A 17273-nucleotide genomic window follows, 5' to 3' on the forward strand; every position below is an offset into this window, starting at 1 on the left:
AATACAATGGTCAACATATTATTATCATAGTACTATCTCATTGGACCGATCGGTTTGGTGGCTGGCACTTATAATTGGGCCACTAACCGGAATATTAATATACTATATGCAATTCGGTCAACAATCATAATTACTGAAACCTACTTCAAGCAACCTACTTCCTGCAATTTCGGTCCATACACAATAAACATAACTATCAATTATGCAGTACAACTATCACACTTGCCACATAAATCGAGGATCATGTGCCTAACATCTTTCCCATAGTTCGCCATTATCACAAACTTTAGTCAACTATAATTTCTATGAACTCACAAACACCCATAGCATTAATTACTACCCAACATCACCTAGACTACCCATAATATGCTATGAAGACTTCACATGGTAGCCCTCCTTTATTCAATATTATCACATCAACATATCAGACCACATTCTTTCAATTGTATAGGACCCTTAAAAGTAATTTATTGATAATCTAATGCAATCATCTCATATGTCCAGTCGATAATTAATTATCAGTTTTAATTATATGCAAGGTAGTTCAAGAATTAACATAATATCATATGTAAATCAATTGTATAAACAATTTCTAAGGAACAATTAATATGCCACATAATTAATCTCAAACATCCACTAACCTGGTCGAGATATACAAGAGCACACGAAATCGAGGGGAGTAGGGTTTCGGTCCAAGGAATCTGCCGTCCAAGATAGAGGAGCAAGGAAAAATAGTGGGGTTTTGGTTTACAATCTTTGAGGGGGATATATATACAATTATATTACGTAACATCCAAGTTAACAATCACAAGTGGGCCGCCTATAATGTTGCGTACAAAAGTTGGGCTGTGATCACACAAGTTGGGCCGAGCTCAATTATATAAGAGAAAGGATAAGATACAAGTCATACAAATGTGTAATGGGCCGATACACTGTTGGATTTAAAATGCGCAAATGCGGCCCAAAAGGTGTACGGCCTGAAGTGCCAAATTTTTAACTAACAAATTATCGTACAAATAAATTTAACGGAGTTATACGAATAGAATGTTTAACACAAAGACAAGAGGATAACGAGGAGTTAAGATCACAAGACGGAACATCACATCACTAACCTTGAGAATTCGGGTTGTCACATATTTAAGCACAACTTACAACCAAATATGCACACAAATGTTTCAAATTAATAGTATATAAATAAGATACAAGCACTTTAGCACAAATTACAATAAAAAAAGCATACAAATGTTCCAAATATCTATCTATACTTTCTATAAAAGGAGAAATCCAAGTGACATAAGAAAAGCTGATGTGTCAGCTAGAGAGCATGTCCAACAAGGCTTTTCTTATGTCTTTATTACATCATAATGCCTAATATTAAAAGACTTTAAAATTCAAAGTTGACCCACTTATGGCATCAACCACTGATGGCATCAACCACTGCCCCACTCTCAGTTATGAGACCACTGATTGTTCATTCAACCACTGATGTTCATTCAAGAGTCTCAAGCCACCGATGTTTCATTCAAATGGGAGGGTAATTTGAAATTTGAAATTTGAAATTTAAAAACGTATAGGGATATGTAATTTGCATTTAATAGAGATTCAATTCTTCTCTCTCTCAAATACCAATATCAATTCAAACCCAAATCCAAACCACCTGATCATAATTTCAAAAACCCAATACAAACAAGAAATGGTGAGTTTTCTAAAGATTCTTGCTTGATCTTCATGTATTTCATGGTTGTTGTTATGTTTATCGATTGATCCAGTTATCAATAATCATCACTTGTGATTTTGACTTTTTATAGCTCTATTTGAATGACCCAAAGTCAGATCTGAGTATATCATAAGATGGATCTGAAGTATCTTCAGCTTCTTTTCTTCACAAAATGTTTCCAAACCATAGACATGTTAGTTGGATCTTATTACAAGGAAGTTGGTTGCTTGATCTGTGCTTTCAGTACTAATTTTAATGAATTGATATTCCTTCAAGACTCAATCTCCAAATGCAAAAAGAACTTAAGCTCCTCCTAACCGACCCACCGCCTCGAGCTTCTTTCCCGCACCGATGTCCGTAAGTTCACACAAACCCTAATACTACAACACCCGCACGCCAGTTTTGTAACTTATGTTTGGTTTGTTTGTGATTGAACAGAGATCGAGGGTCCTGAAGCTCAGAGGTATGAACAACCTCTCAAAGGATTCACTAACACATGCAAAATTTTAAATCTGTAAGTACCGTAGATTGGGTTAAAGTTTGTTGATCTTTACTGTTTTTAGAAGTGAAGGTTAAAATTTTAAATCTGTAAGTACCATAGATTGGTCAGAGATTGTTGATGAGCCATGGCTGCCAAAACCCAACAAAATTATACAGAAAAAGTGGTTGATGATTTATTAGGGAATTTAGGGCGAACGGAGAAGGTGGAACCGAGTGGGAAAAGAAAAAAAGAATTGGTGCGGAAACCCATGGCACAATCTCCGACTCAGACGCAAACTTTGCATGGGTTTCAAGGATCGGGTCTACCACAGACACGATCGATGTTCATTTTGGTAACGTTGACTAGTCAATGTCCATTTTGGTGATTTCCCATTAATTATTTCAGACAGTTGAAAGTTCTGCATGTGCATATGAAGGATCTGACAGTGGAAGAACACTTGCAGCTTCTGTGGTATGAACGCTTCCTAAATTCCTATCAATAAGCATTACCTTAAACCTTCACTTAATTATCTGTTGTCGTAGATCCATGATGTTGGTAAAAAGATAAATAACCAAATTGGTTACTATGGTCTATGTAGAACTTTGCTGATTTAGCAGGTAGTGAGCATGCTTCTCAAACGTTAGCAGCTGGTACACGTCTAAAAGAAGGCAGTCACATAAATCGCAGTCTTCTAACGCTAGGAACTGTTATTCGCAAGTTAAGGTGCATATTTTCTGGAGTCCTTCGGTTTTAACTTCATCTGCGGATGTAATCTGCAAACGTTAGCATCTGGTACCTATTTCAAACAACTGTAGAATTAATATTCGTCGAATTTTATGCGCAGAACTCCATCTGGTTTTAACTTCATCTGCAAATCGATTAAAGCTGTTCATTTGCAGATTACATCCGCAGATTTTAAATCTATCCGCTTAAAACAGTCCTTCATAGAATCTGTTTATCTATTTAGTGTTTAATCAATACACATCTGTTGAAATCTAATCTGATTCGGGAGTTTGTTTGTTGTTCATCCGGGCGATATAAATCATCCGATCACTAGCAATTCAGTTTTCAGAAAATATGTTAAAATGTCCCTTCTGTCCTCATAGCAGAGACTACTGTTACGAGTCTACATCTTCACATATTGAGCTTTCAGAGCCCAGAAGTGCCCAATGATAACCAGCCTTCCGGTCTAATGGAAAGTGGGAAAAATCTAACTCCATGGCAGAATAACACTCTAACTGGTATTCAGCAGTCTCACAAAGAACCTGGTGAGTTTGAGTTTGTTAACGATGCTTCGAATAATGGCACAGAGTTTAAGAAGGTAATAAACATATAAAATTGTTTCCTAAGCATATGCTCTAACTTATCCGTGTTCAAAAACTCAATAATATTGTTCTTGTGTTATTTTTTTATAGGATGTCTTGAGCGGCAATTAAAGACACTCAGCGTCAGATGTGACAACTTTTAGAAGCAGTGATTCATCTGATAAGTCAGCTGGCTTTCCTGCTCCAGATTTAAGTTCACAGACAAGGTGTGTACTTCTTTCCTGCTCTTAAAATATCGGTGTTATAATTTATGGTATAAAACATCTGATAAGTCAGCTGGCTTTCCTGCTCCAGATATGTCCGACGAAGAGGAGCAAAGAAAGTACGATGGAGGAGTTGCCAGATGGGAAGAATCTCGCAACAGTTGAGCAGAGAACGCGTTAAGCTTTTGGCTAACTCGTGGACGATTGTGAAACGGCATCGTTTAAGTGTTTCTCCGTTTCCGTTTCCTATCTGAAGAAGAAAATTAGAGCCACCATCGGTAAACACTCCGATAAAGAAGGTCAATGGAGGTAAAAATTTCATTAACTAATTTTTCAATTTCATTAATATCGATGATCATTCACTGATTAGCTTGTAGATTACTCTAAACAATCATTAACAGTTCTTCACTTTAAAAAAGTAAAACGAGTCATGGCTCAGCGGTTTTTGACCGACTTAGCTTGTAGATTAGTAGATTACTGAAACAATTATTCACAATTATTTTCAAAACTTCAGAAAAAGTCAAATGACACCCTTATCGATGACAACCAAGCACAAACGCCGCCGAGAACAGAGTCTGAAGACATCTGTCATCTCCTCAGCCACATCAATACAGTTGATTATATCGGTAAAACCCTAAAACCTTCAATACAGTTGATTTTTGTTTGTTTTAGTTGTTGATTGACTGTTTGTCATTTATTTAATTTGTTGAATTGATTTGATTTTGATGGAGGATCATGTGGAGGAGTTGAAGAGGAGCAAAGACAGTACGATAGAGGAGTTGCCAGATGTGAAGAATCGTCGGTTTCGTCTGACGGAAACTCACAACAGTTGAGTAGAGAACGCGTTAAGCTTTTGGCTAACTCGCCGGATGATTGTGAAACGGTGTCGTTTAAGTGTTTCTCCGTTTCTGATCTGAAGAAGAAAGTTAGAGCTAGCATCGGTAATGGATTCTTGTGAGACTCGGGTCGAATATCGAGCAAGAGACTGCCACCCGAAGAAGATTGTAGTGTTGGGGATTCTGCTACAGAGTTATCGTTAAAAACAGTGTTTTGTGGAGAAACAGTGGTTGAAACCACTGTTGGGTTTAAACGGTGGTTTCAAACCACTGTTGGGTTAAAACGATGGTTTCAAACCACTGTTGGGTTAAAACAATTGGGTTAAAACGGTGGTTTGAAACCACTATTGAGTTAAAACAGTGGTTTTAGCCACTGTTTCTCCACAAAAACACTGTTTTAACCCAACAGTGGTTTCAACCCAATAGTGGTTTCAACCACTGTTTCTTCACACACAAAAAAAAAAAAAAAAAAAAAAAAAACTGTTTTAATGATAACTCTATAGCAGAATATCCAACACTATAATCTTCTTCGGATAAACTTCGACCAACAGTGGTTTCAAACCACCGTTTTAAATTATTAATTATCCATTACATCTACAATACATCGTTAATGCAACTGTTATATATATATATATTATCCATTACATCTACAAAACACTGTTATATATCCGTCGTTAATGCAACTTCAAAGTGGTGTGACTGATTCCAAAGAGAAAAACAAAAGAAGGTATGCATGGAAAGGTATAGAAAACGAGAAGATGGAGATTACAATCATCGTACAGATTCTTGATTTTCAAGAATCTGAATTTAAATCCAAAGTTTTTCATGCTTGAATGATGGTAATCTGATCTAAAATTTGCTAAATTTTGATACTTTGTTGCTAGAAATGCAGTTATTGTTATAATTAGTTAATTATAGTACTGTTTGTAGTGTTCTTGAATTGTGTTCAGATTTATGAAAATTTTAAGTTATAGATTATTAGATTTGGGTTGAAAAATTAGTAACACGGTTATTTTCTGACTGGAGTGCAGGTTATTTGTTGTTGTCTAAATGGATGAGAGAATTGGAAAAGGTATTTTATGTTAATATTGTTGCTTTTGATACCGCAATGCTTCCAGAAGCTAAACAGGATGATTTGCAGAATGCAATATGGAAGTAAGAGATTCACTAATTATTCTTTATATCAAATGTCATTAGGGGTTTGCTACAACACTTTTTTTGTGGTAGGTTTTGTAATTTGTGTTTTTTATAGTTTCAGTCACACCCTTTATACTTTAAATAACTTGTGTTCATTGATTTATCTATATATCTGGTAGGATCTTCAAGTTCGGGAGTATGCAATCTCAGTAGCTGGTAGATTATCTGAAAAGAATCATGCATATGTTTTTCCAGCACTTCGCCGCCACCTAATTCAGTTGTTAACTTATCTCGGGCAAAGGTCAGGTCAATCGTTTTGCTTCTATTCTATAAATATTTGATATTAGGTGTCATCAGACAAGTTTATTCATCGCTTTTATCGCTCTTCATCTAACAGTGCTGATAGCAAATGCCGAGAAGAGAGTGTAAAATTATTGGGTTGACTTATCCGCAGTTGTGAACGCCTTATACTTCCATATATTACTCTAATTAGATGCCAAAACAAGTCATATACAGATGGATCAAAGAAATAGAAAAATGAGTTTACCCAGAAGAGGTCGCTAAAAGTGCGTATAGTCTTAAACGACTTCTACCCAACGACGATTTGGGGATTCTCTCATCTCTTAGATCTCGACAAGGAAGCAACTGTGTATAGTTATTTTTTTTTCATAAATGCTTTGATAATCTTGACGCTATTTTGGTTCGAATTGTAAGAACGCCAGATTTGGGTTTGTAATGTGTAATTACATATTGGAATTTGAATAATATGAACCATGAAAATTGAACAGTTGACCTAGATCTCTTTGGTTAACAGTGGTTGATGCATCCGTTGACGATGTTTGAAGCCATTGTCGGGTTAAAATAGTGTTTTGTAGAGAAAACGGTGGTTGCCTTTTTCTGTAAACAGTGGCTTGACTTTGGTCAAACAGTGGTTTGAATTTGGCCAAACAGTGGTTTCATCACTTTGGTCAAATAGACTTTGGTCAAAACAGATTTTTGCTCAAACAGACTTTTGTCAAACAGTGGTTTGACTTCTTTGTAATCTCTATTTTTGAAACAGAGGTTAGGATTTGAAACAGTTGTTTGAAACCTCTGTTTGGTTAAAAAGAGAGTCTTGAGAAACAGTGATTTCACAAAACAGAGATTACCCTTTACAAACAGTGGTTGACTTTAGTCGAACAGAGTTTTAGATACCTCAAACAAATGATTTACTCTTTTGAAACCTAAAACATGCTTATGAATCAAAAGTTTAGTTTTTGAAAACAAAGGTTAAATGTTTGTTCACTTTTGGTCAATCAGATGTTTGTTTTTCCTTTGTTAATGTCTGTTTTTGAAACAGAGGTTAGGATTTCAAACAGTAGTATGAGAAACATATGTTTGAAACATCTGTTTGGTTATAAACAGAGTCTTCAGAAACAGTGATTTGGCGTAACAGAGATTACCCTTTACAAACAGTGGTTGACTTTAGTCAAACAGAGTTTTAGATACCTCAAACAGAGTTTTAATATTAATCAAATGAAAAACTAAACTAAAAATTACAATATCTATACGCCTATTTATACTTTATATTAAAATATATTATGCATGGTTTTCTAAGAAACGACCCGTGTTTGCACACGGGTCTTACCGCTAGTACTATATAATAAAAGAAACCATTTTAGGGACACTTGTCATCAAATTAGGCCATGTTTTATAGATAAGTATTATTTTAGTTTAATCTTTTCTAATTAATTATAGATAACCCTCCTACTAAATATTATTTAGTTTAATTTCTTATGGATAATTCTTATTTAGTTTAATCTCCTTCTCATCTATAATATTATTTATTTAACTAATAGAGTAAATTACGATTTTGGCCCTTGTGGTTATATCACTTTTACTCTTTTAGCCCAAAACGAATTTTTAACATCTGAGCCCCAAACGTATTTTTTTCTAATCTTTTTGGCCCCTAACGTCTTTTTTCTAACCCTTTTGGCCCCTAATATTTAATGGATGGGGTTAGTGTTAGGGGCCAAAAGGGTTAGAAAAAAAGACGTTGGGGGCTCAGATGTTAAAAAATTCTTTTTTGGGCTTAAAGAGTAAAAGTGATATAACCATAGGGGCCAAAATCGTAATTTACTCTAACTAATATTATTTATCATTTATACATTTACGGAGTTTTAAATAATGGGTCAAATTTATTGAGACTTCGTTCACAAATTTTGCTACAACAAAATAATCTATTTATATCAATTTAAAATTTTATCTATACTACACTATATAATAAAACATTAATGTGTGACACATGTCGTTCATTGTAGGTATTTATTTTATGATTTTCTCGCCTCACTTCCAAACTTATCTTATATTAATTAAATAAATAAATGAATAATGAGTTAATATTAAATTTTATCATACTAAATTTCGAATACCATTCTTCTATTTTTCTAATAAAATATTATCCGAAATTGTAAATTGTTAATTTAAAACATTTTAAATAAAACAATTATTTATCACGAAAACCAAACTTTGTATTAATATATTAAATATTTTTATTTTCACTATACAAAATTACATTTACTAACTTTTTTATTATTTGGTATATAAAATTACATTTATTTAACTCGTGTAATAAATGAGGTTTTTTAAAGATGTATTATTTTAATATTTGGTAAACAATATTACATTTATTCAACCCGTGTAATACATGTGATTCTAATGATATAATTTTTTTTATTTGGTATATAAAATTACATTAATTCAACCCGTACTATGGTTCTTATATATATAACTTTTTATTATTTAATATATAAATTATATTTATTCAACCCGTGCAAAAAGAAATTTTTAAAGATATAATGTTTTATTATTTAGTATATAAATTTATTTACTCAACCTGTGTAATACACGGGGTTATAACCTAGTTAATAATATAAATAAGGTACAACCACATTAGCACAAATTACAACTAAAAAAAGCATACAAATGTTCTAAATTAAAAGTATATAAATAAATTTATTGTGTTTAAATTAATATTTTAACGATGGAATATGATGCTGACGACATCGGTCGTATCCAAATTTGACTCCTCCTTTCCCATCTAACAAAAATTGCCAACTTGTATTTCCATCAAACTTGAAATCTACCAATAATATGAATTAGTGTCTTTTTATATATTAATTCATGGACTTTATAAAACATTAGAAATTTATTTTTAAATACTTGAAGTCATTTATTATAGAGAAAACTCAACATAGACAAAGAATAACTAGACCGGTGGCGGACCTACCCACAGTCGTGGGTGGGTGGCCGCACCCGTTGAAAAAAAAATATTAGTGTATATTTTAGGCAAAAAAAAAAAAACACGACCGCACCCCTTAGAAATATAATTGAACGTCTCATCCGCACCCTTGCAAATAATTTTGAGTCCGCCACTAAACTAGACCCATAACATATTTTATCAGCTTACCAAATTTGTAGCAGAAAGGTATGGATCTAATTTCATACACGATTAATATGAACTAAATTAATATTAACAGGTTAATAAAGAGAGGAAATTTTCTAAAACACACCTCTCACATCGTACTCAGACTTTCTATTTAATACACAGATATAAACTATTACTATTTTTATGGACGGCAAAACGGGACTTCTTATTGAAACAACGCAACCATGCAGCAAACGGCTATACGCAGAGCCGACTGAATTGAAGAGTAAGCTAACTAAAGCATTTGCTTTAGACCACCACTCTTAAAAGGGCCCCCATATTGGATAACAAATACATATGGTTTTTTTTTTTTTTTTGTTATTGGTTTACATAGTTACAATGAATGGGCACAGGAGGTTAGTCATGAAATTAAATGATTTTTTACTTTAGATATTCCAACTTTATATTCTTGCTCTTAGGGTGTAAGGAGTGGTTAAACACTTTAGAGTGGTAAACCAAAAAACCGACCAATCAGAGTGCGCCATGTCAATCAGTCAAAAATGTTTAAACTTTACGGAAAAGTGTTGGCAATGGTTTAAACATTTGGTGAAGTGGTAAACTTTTTAAATAAAAAAAAAGGAAAAAAAATGTGATTGGTTGAGATTGGAATGGACCCCACCCCACACCCCCTCTCTCTCTCTCTCCTTCCTCCCTTTGCCGCATCGGTGTTGGCTCACCGATTTCACAATAATTTCGTCAAACACTTAATGTGGCAAAAGGTTGGCAATGGTTTGCCACACTTTACCGAATCGGTAAAGGTGGTTTACCGAAACCACACCGTATGCCCTTATGTTTTTTTGTTTTCTCTTGTATTGTGTCTCTATTTTCATTTATTAATATATGTTTGCATTGTAGGCTGATTTTCTATTTCTAGAACAGGTTATATTAACTTTTATTTTCATATTCTATATTTCCTAAGTTTTTTTATTTTTAGTAAACATCATAATAATCTAGTTTCTTTTTATAAAACTCACTCTAATATACAAGAATGCCATCATATACTTAATTTACAGCAACAACAAATAATATCAGTTAAAAACCGGAAAAAAACCCTGCATTTCGAGTTTGCTTTAGGCTTTTCAAAGCGTTGAGCCGGCTCTGACTATATGGATACAGTTACACCAAATCTACCAGATACAATTACACCAGGCCATATTAAAATACACATCTTTTTCCACTCCTCCCATGGTATCTCCTTTAGTTTTAGTCTATGTTGCGCCCAATAAAATATTACTATATAACAAAGTGCATACAAAGTATGATATACAATTTTGATGCACTGTTGTAAACTTGTGTATCAAAATGTTATGTTTTGATGTAGTTTGTAATGTAATGTATGTTAATACACTGTTATATTCACTAGTGCATCAAATCTCATCAAATCTCATTTAAGTGTTATATCATATTGAAGAACATACGGCTATGAATTTTTACATAATTTGTTTAATAAAACCTAAAAAATTTATTTAATATATTTATTATCATAATATAACTGAAAAATCATTTACATAATTTGTTTAATAAAACCTAAACAATTTATTTAATATATTTATTATCATAATATAACTGAAAAATCAATGATGAGTCTTAAGTGAGGTGTAAAAATCTGTAATTAATTCCATGTCTTACACCAATGATCTTTTGGCCTAGTGGTTAAGGGGGAGGTGGGAAGCTTTGCTTCTCTTGGAGGTCCTGGGTTCAAGTTCAGGCAAGGGGGTTTTATACTAACTTGGTGATACTAACTACTAGCCCGGTTAACGATATCCTAACCGTACGCCGTTCTAAAAAAAAAAAAAAAAAAAAAGAAAAAAAGAAAAAATTCCATGTCTTACACTTAGCATATTATGCAGCCATTATGTTTATTATAAGTTTCCTACTATTAAATAATGTATCCCATTATGTCTTTTTAAATAAATATAACCCTTTCATTTTAATATAGCAAGATGTGGTTTAAAATATTATTGCGAAGTTGTCAAAAAGTCGCCTATTCTTAAAATCGATTGATCGTAATCACTTAAAAAGAAACCAATACCAAATCAACTTTAGAATAACGGAATCCTTATCCACTCCATGAACGTTTATTATTTGTTTTTTTTCTTTTTTTTTTCCCACTTGGATTCAACAAATAAGGCATGTTATTATGTTAGACTAAATTATAATATGAGTAAAGTGTAAAAATCCTCCTTTAATATCGGAATATCGTCGACGTCTCGTATAACCAAATGTTGAGAGAACATTTTTGTTTTTAATAAATAAAAATAAAGAAACTAATTAAATAAAAGAACAGATAGGCAAGATAGAATCACTTGGATCTGACTCGTCATTTATGTATCCTTTGATGATTTCCTTGTTTGGGTTTTTAAGAGATTATCTTAGTTATAATGACATGTCCATCTTTTAGAGGCAACACCACCCTTAGCCATATTGGTCTGAGTCATCAGGGATACAGTCCCGCGAGGCCGGATTATTGAAAGATAATTATGTAAGTTATTAATGCAAAATGTGGCATGTCCCTCTTTTGGAGACAATGCTACCCTAGGACATATTGGTCTGAGTCAATAAGGATACAGTCCCGTAATGCCGGTTTAAAGTTTTAATAGTAATTTATTTATAAGAGATTACAAGCCGTTGTTACTTCCCCTGATTTGATGCTATCTGCCTCAAAAGAAGTCCTAATAAGCTTGGATCAAGTCATCGCAGGATCAATACACTGAACGAGGCAAGAACTTTGCCCAAACTACCCTTCTAACCCAGTTTCCAGGCAGTTAAAGCATTTATATAGACCGTAAAAACATGAATGAGTGAATCAACAAAACATGAAGAATGATAGAGTAAAGTTCACTTTCAATATAAAAAACTAGTATTAAAGTCATTAATACATACCTAAATAAAAAGTTACCAAAGCTTGGAAATCAACACTAATACATAAATAACTTGTCTTCACCAAGTGATGTAAGAGATTACCCAAGCATGGCCTTTGTTTAACCAAAAACTCTTACTATCGATCTTGGATCCCGAGACTACCACACACACTCTAAAAATGGATGATGGATGAAAGTGGTGGATGATGGTGGTAGTGGTGGTGGAGTGGTCGCAAGTGTGAGAGAAGTGGTTTGCCAAGGGATGAGTTGCAAGTGAGCCAAGCACCTCCTTTTATAGCTGAAAACAGTGAGCTCACAGGGCCCCGTGCCTGGTGGGCACGGCCCCGTGTCCTCCTTCTCTGTCTTCATTTAATGCTGGTGTCAGCCCATCTGTACACGTGGCCCGTGTGTCAACGGCACGGCCCTGTGGCCCTTGTACTTGCTGTATGAACCCAGATTTGCAAATCTGAGAGTTGACCACGGCCGTGTCCCTTGTCATCTTCTGTTTGTCTTTATCTTCAGGGAATCTTGAGTGGGGCACGGCCCCATGCTCGGCATAGTGTATCAACTTCCTTCCTTCTGTACTTATGCTGTTTTTCACCGCTAATTTGTTCTTTTTGTTCGTTTAAGCTCTTTCAAACCTGAAAATCAAAAGTAAATAAAGAAACACACTTTTTTCCAACATTAGTACCAAAAAAGGGTTGTTTTTATACCTTATTTGATAAAATTTATATGTTGCATTTTGTGCATATCACTAAACAATCTACATCTGGATCTAAACATGAACATTGTCTTCTTTATCGATAGGATTCCCGTCATTTGCAGTCTCCGACGAAGGAGATAAGGTCCAGCTGATGTACAGTGCCCGAAAAAGTGATTGGAATAACGTGAATCTGCTCAAAACTTAGCCAAAATCAATGCAAAATGGAACAAAAGCTTTGAAACAAAAAACCTAACAATTCTATCTAATCAATTTCAACAAATTCCTACGTTTTGATCCGAAATCAAATCAATTTAGATCGCGACATTCATAAACCCAATGTACACCAATTGCAACTAAAAACACCTCAAGTCTCAACGAAATTTGACACCGATTGACTCTATAGATTCAATTCACATGATGAAAAACCCTAGCCATTCAATTTTGATAAACAAACACATTTAGATTTGACTTTGAAGCATAGATCAGTTTGCACACGTAAAAACCCCACTGTTTTCAAAAACTATTCAAATTTTCACCAAATTAAACCTAAAAAACACGAGCAAGGTGATCTAATCAACGAGTTAGATCAATATCCTGCTCTGATACCAGTTGAAAGTTCACGTTTATGATCGATTTTGTTTGGATTTTGTATGATAAATGAGAGATTCCGTAAATAAATGAAAACGCACAAGCCTACATAAATTTATTATACCGAAAGTGTTTACAACATACACATCTGGAGATCACCTATTGTGATCTCCCCTCTCTTCCACACACACACACACACACACACACACACACTCTTTCTCTCTCACTAGAATGATTTGGAAAAAAATTAAAGGTTTAAACGAGAAATGAAAACGATCATGTATTTATAGGGTGGCGTGATCATTTAGGCTTTAAGTGATCAAGCTCTACGCCTTAAACATTCAGCCTGATTGTTAACAACGTAAGATCTACCTAATCATTTGCTTACAAATACAATCTAGATTAATTGAATATCGACGGACATCCCAAAATGCACCAACAGAATGGAAAGTATGCAGGACATATTGTGGTATGCAGGACGAAAAAGGTTAGGAAAATTTTATTTTTTTACATGTAAAAATGAACTATTTTTAGGTTTTTTTACATGGTTCGTTAGTTCACCACTTTTTTTGTGATTTCCCATTGAACACACACACTATAAATATATAGAAAAAGTATATCGTACATTACGGTTTAACGTACTTCACGTACAACAACTTGCGTGATTTGTTCTATAACATGCGTGATTAATGTTTTCAATATGCGTGATTATCGTGTTTCAACATGCGTGATTTTGGATTTTTGAGTTATAACGTGCGTGATTTTAAAATGAACGTGCGTAATTACCTGTCGTACGTGATGTACGTTAAGCCGTAATGTACGTTAACCTTCCTCTATATCTATATATATAGGATAAGGATCGGTTAGGAACCACCATTTATTGAGAGACCCGCGAGAACCAATGTGAACACAACCTAAAATACCTAAAAAAAACATAATTTTTTTTTTCGAGTAACAATTATTGATGCACATGTGCATATGTATTATTTCTTTGACAAATTCCGGAATACATTACCCTTAGACAATTGCACTTGCATTTACACGGCCATAAGTAATACTATACTTTTTACATTACAAATATTAGAAATGCACACGTGCATCTATATGTATGAACAAGATATAACATGTTTTTTGTACACTACTTTGAATACATTTTCCTTTTCATCTATCATACCATTCATAATACACTACTATTACCTCCTACTATCCATAATACACTACCATTACCAATATGTGTAGTATTTTTTACTTTATGCACATGTGCATCAACACCCTTCATACCATACCAAACAACATATTACATTATAAAGTGACATATATAACCAAAGTACTAAACCATCAACCGCTAGATATAACTAATCAAAAACATGTATATTAGCCTACTTGATCATTCAAAATCACAAACCTTTTGTACCAAAATACGTTATATCACACTCATACATATAGATGCACATGTGCATTTTATATATTGCTAATGTAAAAAGTAGTGTATTACGGATGGTAGTGTAAATGAAAGTGTAATTGTCTAATACTGGTAATGTATTACGAAATTTGTCAAAGAAATGATACATATGCACATGTGCATTAATAATTGTTACTAGATTTTTTTTGGTAACGAAAAATAGCGATTTTTAATTAAAAATAGAAAGAAAAAAATTTGTGTTTTTTTTAGGTATTTTTAGGTTTTTTTTTGTGTTCACATTATGTCACACCCTCAAAACTTCCACATGCAGAGTATTACCGCGAGGCGTGCGACTGCCAGAATCCAGCCACTAATCATTTTGAACCGTTAGAAACCACGATTTAGACAGATGTACAAAACGTACCACTTTCCAAGCCACACACACTCCATTCATTTGCAACGTCCGTCCACAGCTGTACCTGTAGATCAGCAAAACATGCAGTAGGGTGTCAACATAAAGTTGGCGAGTTCACAGTTGTTTAGTGTTGTTCCAAAAACATAAGTTTGTTAAATTACTCTGTTCTTATAAAACATGTCATGGGGAGCTACCCCACCTTTTTAAGCTACTAAACCCATTACCATACCGACTACTAACTATGGTTATGTTTAGTGCCCCGCGTCAATGTCTATCGTCATTGACTAGTGCCCAAGTATATTAGTCCACGCCCGTCCTCTGCGGCACGATGTGAGGCTTGTTAGACCTAATAGCGCTATTCAACTAATAACCCGTTCGCCATTGGCCCGGTGATTAATCGGTATAAAATGTGTAGGGACTTTCAGATAGAGGTTCCATCTAGTACGCTTAAGACATGTAGTATAATAGTAAATTAACATGATGTCCCACCCAAGGGGGACAAGGTTTCCGGTATTCTACCAAAGGAGAATACGTAGTTGTTGTTTTATTACATTCCCAAACCACCCCTTAGCTTAGCGCGGCCGATAAATGTCACTTGAGCTAATGTGGTCAACCACATCCTATTATGGTTACCATATAAGTCAGGTTCGTATTCAAGTAATACACATATTGTTCTATAAGTATTCTAACAAGTTGCATACAAGCATGGTCGTCACATAACAAGTATAGCATAATAGTTACAACATAGGTTCACATCAAAAGCCCAAAGTAAACGGTTTAAGTGTACGGCCCAACTAGTGTGCGATCCAGACTCTTAACCCGTTTAATGTGATAGTGCGACCCATAACATACAACAGTTCAATACAAGTGTGCGGTTCCTGTGTTCGTGTGGGTGGCTCATTATCCTTAACAGTTGAGTGTGCGGCCCACTATGGTGTGCGACCCACACAACGGTGTGCAGCCTCACCATAGTGTGTGGTCATGCATTCAAGAGTTGTCACAATTACGTTACCGAGTAGCTTTAGGCACATGTTCGTAATATAGACTACAACACGCGATACACCATTTATACAATCATCAAGCATGTACTAGTACCAAATATAGCAGATTCGACACTTAATAAACTTACAAACATGCATTGTCACACCCCCAAAATACCACTTGCGGAAACACCGCGGGGCATGTGACGTACCAGGATCTTAGCCACCAATCACATTGAACTCATAAATACATTTAAATAAACTTTCATTCATTATCATAAAGTATTACAAAACGTTACATATAATTCATTGTACTCAGCGGAAGCATAACTCATTTGTTAAGTGTTTAATAAACCACGCGTAAGTAAACCATTAGACTTTTGTTGCGATTCCATGTATCTCGACCCATGACCACTCCAGCCTTCCAGACAGCAAGTTCCAAATGATATCAACCTATAGACCTGCAAGCATGCAGACAAGTGTGTCAGACAACGCTGGTGAGTTCAAAGTTTTGTTAACGTGTTTAGTTACCAGTTACCAGATTAAAACGTTTCACAGATGCATTTTTGTTAATCACACGCTTACCGCAGATGGCTCCAGATTATTTGCCCTAAACCCCATTGCCTCTATAAAAGCAATGGTCAAGATGGGGGTCATTAGTTCATCACCGACCTCCCCGGTGTGGTGTGAGGGTGCCAAACCTAAGTAGCACTGCTAACTAATACCCCGTTGCCCTACAAGCAACAATCGGTAGGAGGGACTTGAGTGATAGATATTGACGTGTATTAACCAACAACCCAGGTTTAACATTCTAGTCAAACCCATTACCCGACATTCCCCCCCGGAACGTTTACCAGATGTCCCTCATCGGGACGCATGCTTGGAAAAAGAGCAGTGAACTCACTTTAGATTTGCTCGGTATTTAACAAGTTACTTTACCCGTTCCAAGTTGGTCAACCAAGCCCTACCGTGGTTATCAAAGACAATCAGTTTTACATACTTATAATACACATATTCCTCACACACATTACTCAAGTAGCAACCAAGCAAGGCACATATAATCATTTAGGTCATACTAGTAAATCATGTAACCAATTAGTCTATTGTCATCATACATACACATAACAGGTGTTTGTGTCTCACACAAGTTTACAATACG

At 34.7% G+C, this 17273-nt stretch overlaps 2 long non-coding RNA genes across 4 annotated transcripts; both read left to right on the top strand.

Moving 5' to 3' along the window:
* The first annotated feature begins 2795 nt into the window (after window positions 1–2795).
* LOC118486376 lies at window positions 2796–3879 on the top strand. 3 transcript variants are annotated; one of them, XR_004878685.1, is made up of 4 exons: window positions 2796–2921; window positions 3305–3519; window positions 3614–3729; window positions 3818–3879. It is a non-coding gene; the product is annotated as an uncharacterized LOC118486376 (long non-coding RNA). The 3 variants fall into 3 exon arrangements; XR_004878684.1 differs by having other exon boundaries at window positions 3308–3519; XR_004878683.1 differs by lacking the exon at window positions 2796–2921 and having other exon boundaries at window positions 2958–3519.
* Window positions 3880–5278: 1399 nt separating this feature from the next.
* LOC118486377 lies at window positions 5279–6318 on the top strand. Its single transcript, XR_004878686.1, has 4 exons — window positions 5279–5634; window positions 5704–5785; window positions 5879–6000; window positions 6097–6318. It is a non-coding gene; the product is annotated as an uncharacterized LOC118486377 (long non-coding RNA).
* Window positions 6319–17273: the final 10955 nt, after the last annotated feature.

This window comes from Helianthus annuus, chromosome 14 (genome assembly GCF_002127325.2).
Source record: "Helianthus annuus cultivar XRQ/B chromosome 14, HanXRQr2.0-SUNRISE, whole genome shotgun sequence".
NCBI lineage: Eukaryota > Viridiplantae > Streptophyta > Magnoliopsida > Asterales > Asteraceae > Helianthus > Helianthus annuus.